General features: G+C 38.5%; 1 pseudogene; it reads left to right on the plus strand.

The window, feature by feature from the left end:
- Positions 1 to 3,501: 3,501 nt before the first annotated feature.
- Positions 3,502 to 3,659, plus strand: LOC138388186 (U2 spliceosomal RNA; annotated as a pseudogene).
- The last annotated feature ends 431 nt before the right edge of the window (positions 3,660 to 4,090 follow it).

Raw genomic sequence — 4,090 nt, forward strand, 5'->3', positions numbered from 1 at the left:
TGCTGGAACCATCAACAATGGATCACATCAAATGACAAATAAAGAGCCAAGGAAGCAGCATGAAGTGATCAATCATAGCAAGGCAAATTTACCTGGAAAGCCATCATAAACATACCAGGGATAACCCTGGAAATAGCCTTATTTGTACTCAAAAACATAATTGCAAATTGCTTAAGCAAGCAAAGTATGACCAATTAGATTCCTGAAATTTTACCAGACAAATGGTTGCCTCCTTAAGACCCTGTGATGTCCTGGGCTCACACTGCACAAGCTATTGTGCAATTTATTTGAAATTGCTTCTTACCACAAACAATCCCCAAAAATGCATAAGATTGCATACTCTGCCACTAAGCTCTACTGTGTGCTAGTTCCTAATTAAAGAAGCAGACAGGCTGTGCAGTAATGATGATTGATGTCTGCTGCACGTCTTAGCAAGGAGCAAGGTGAGAACGAGCATTAGCTCCAGCCCATGGGAGAAACGTGATAATTGCCATTGCTCACTCTACTGCAAATCACGTCTTTCTGGAATTACAGAAGAGGCACTTAAGAATAGAAAATCATCTTGCCGAAAATTGTAGTTTTGCTCAACCTGAGGAACAATCCAATGAGGCACTGTTTTCAATTATTTTCAGGGTTTAAATTAATGGCAATGTAATTTTTATCATTTTGTTTCAGTTGGGGCATCACAATACCAGTAATAATAATAGTTTATTTTTTGACTTACTGACATGGACCTCTCTTCATCTCTTGTGTTTTAGACTTACCTTTGTATCTTGAGATTTATCAGTCTTCTAGTCTGTATTTATACCTGACAGCTTGAACCCAGCTATTTTAATGGTAATAGTGATAACTGTCCTTGAAATAATGAGAAAAGTTAATGAGTAAAAAGCAAGATCCACAGCCAAGCACTGGCTCCTGGCCTGCTCCCACCATCCTGCCGCTCGATCTCTCAGTAGTTCACTTCTTTCCTCTAAAACGACAGACAATAATTATCACCAATTAACAAACACCAAGCACAGGTAATACATGCAACTGTACCATGTCTCATGTAGATTTTACAGCCCAGGAAAGCTTTGCCTACAGAGACTGTGCCTACTAGTTACCAAAAAACATAAAAAAGGGTCTTTTCTTTGAAGGAGATGTGTATTCTAGCCCAAATTAATCTTATAAAGAGGACTTTCTAAAAAGTGTGGGTCCTTTATGCTCTGACTTATCCAACTAAGAGATCAAAAAGTAGAGTTTAAATGTTCCTCAGTTAGGGAGTGGTTATTTGACCACAGAAAAGAAAGCAGAAGTGGATGAACAGTACCAGCTCATTTATATAGAAAGAGAAGTAGAAGGAAAAATGTGAATACACATAGGTGTGAATGTGTATATGCATTAAAAACTTCCAGAAGGGTATACGGAAGGGTCTTTATAGATTGTTTTCATCTACTTGCATTATTTGCCTTGTTCACTTATTACTTTTTTAATCTGAAAGAAGTGAGGGTAGCTTGGGTCTATAGTTCTCCAAGCTCTGCAAGTCCGTTTTACCCTACTACTGCTTTGATCAAGAGCAACAAATCTGTTCCAATACAAATCCTGGATGTGTTTTTTTTTACCCCATAGAGCACATTGTTGTGCTCCAACACAACAGGCAACAGGAACAGCATCTTTCTGACCATGACATGAAGTGTGAGAGAAGGTGTTTAATTCACATTTTGCCTAATCATTTCCAAAAATCAGAAAGAACATAGCACCTGAATTTTATAAGAGGTTAGGTGATTTTTTAAGGTTGGATGCTGGAAGGTGATTGGGTAAATTGGATCTACCATTGGAAGGGGTCCTGACTGAATCAGAATCAGCCTTGGGTAAACTTGATATTCCCTTTAAAAGGCAACTTTGACCCCCCTCTGTAAGGAAATCAGGGAGGAAATCAGGGACTTAGAGCTCCACAGAGCAGAAGAATTGAGGCGTTGGGGGCTGTTTCATGCTTACAGCAAAGAAGGGAGTGTCATTAAGAAGTGGGTCCACAGATATGCTTAAAAAAAATTAAAAAGTTGAGTACATGCCAGGCTAGGTGGGACCCAAAGTGGAGCAAATTTAACCACTGGGAGTTCACTCCTTGATCAGGAATGACCATTCACCTGAGACAACAACTCAAGCTATAAACACAGAGCCAAGCAAGGATTAGAAATCTGCTTTGGGACTAGGGCCTTCAAGCTTTCTCCCTTTGCAGAGACAGAAATGTCAGGACAAGACTCATAGTTAACATTCATCCAGTTTACCTCATTCTGCCTGTTCTTCCTTAGCAGAGATGGAGAAATTTGGAGTGGAACAATTCCCTCATTCTACCAGGGTGTACAGACAGGCTGGGAAGGGGAGTGATTTGCTCAAAGTCACACAGCTAATTATTAGTAGACTGGTAATTAGAGTCTTGATGTCCTTAGTCCCCTGGCCAGCTCCTTCTACTATATCAGTGGTCTCCTGTTCTTAGGTTTATTAATGTTTCCCCAAGTGAATGAGTTGCTTATTCTTGAGGTGCTAATAAGAGACAACGGTCCAATGTTGCATTTCATCCAGAAGATCCTGCATTTTAATCTTCCTCTCATGAAATAAAATATTTGACTTCAAAGGAGTGAATATCAAATGATAGGAATTATAGGGCAGCACAGCTGTCTGTTACCAGTGCTTCCTTTTATTTTTTTGCCTGCATACACTGAGGTTACACAGCCAGCAGTGATGTTAACAAACTTGAATTTAATTGAGTTGGAGGGTTGATGGCATGGGTTTCCATGCACAGCTCCAAACTTCAAGGTCGTACAAATTATGTATGATTTTGGAACCAGTGGGGTTTCCAACTAGTGCCAATGCTCTTTTTCTGAGTCAGTTTTATTACTTGGAAAGTAAATAAAAGAAGTATTTTCATTCCCAAAGACATCATTTTAAATTCAGATGTTTAGAAAAAAATGTCTCAAAAAAACAATTGTGAAAGGATACAAAATTACAGCTAGATAGGAGGAATAAGTTCTAGTGTTCCCAGGGGTCCCCAGCCTTTTTAGCACCAAGAACTGGTTTTATAGAAGACAATTTTTCCATGGACTGGGGTGGGAAAGGGTAGGATGGCAAGTGATGGGGAGTGGCTGCAAATACAGAGGAAGCTTCGCTAGCCAGCCCACCACTCACCTCCTGCTGTGCGGCCCGGTTCCTAACAGGCCACTAACTGATACCGGTCCGAGGCCCAGGAGTTGGGGACTGCAGCTCTATAGCACTGTAAAATGACTACAGGCAACAATAGTATATAGTTTCAAATAGCTAGAAGGAAGATATTTAATGTTCCCAACACAAAGAAATGATAAATGTTTGAGATTATGGATATGCTAATTACCATGCTCTGATCACTATACATTATATGTATTGAAACACCACTAGTTCGTCATAAATATGTTCAATGATTGTCAATTAAAAAGTAAAATAAAGAAATAAAAATTTAATTTAAAAATAGAAAAGAAACAGGCATTGATTGGTTTTTGGCCTTTTGGCTAAGATCAAATGTAGTACTTATCTGTTCTTATCAGTTTAATATTTGATACGTCCTGTTCTCATGGCAACATATTAAATGGATTTTTGGAGCAGGGAGATGGAATAGGAGCTTGCTTTGTCCATTCCAGTAAAAAAAAAAAAAAAAAGAAGAAGAAGAAGAAAGAAATATTCATTGGATATTAGCATTTTCAAGCAGAGCAGGGAAAAGCTATTTTTTCAAATAATGGATTGAATTCTTTTATTTATACATGGGAAAAACGACTAAATACTGACATTTTTCTCTACTATAACTAGAATCATATATACAAGAAGTGGTTGACTCTAGTTGTCAGAAAAAGCATATCTAAAGCACTTCTCTTTCCACCTGTATAATAAGGAATGATGCCTTAGAGTAAGGTATTATGTATAGGCAATCCCCATAATTTTGCATTAGCAAAAATTACCCCAAATTCTTCATCTGTAAGAAGGTAATCTCTAAGGCCCTCCCCAGCTCACAGGCTTCTCTTTCTTCTGTGGGGAGGAGAAAAAGAGTTCATCAAATTAGCTAATTGCAATGAATCCGTGGCAA

The sequence above is a fragment of the Eulemur rufifrons genome, chromosome 1 (genome assembly GCF_041146395.1).
Source record: "Eulemur rufifrons isolate Redbay chromosome 1, OSU_ERuf_1, whole genome shotgun sequence".
Lineage (NCBI taxonomy): Eukaryota > Metazoa > Chordata > Mammalia > Primates > Lemuridae > Eulemur > Eulemur rufifrons.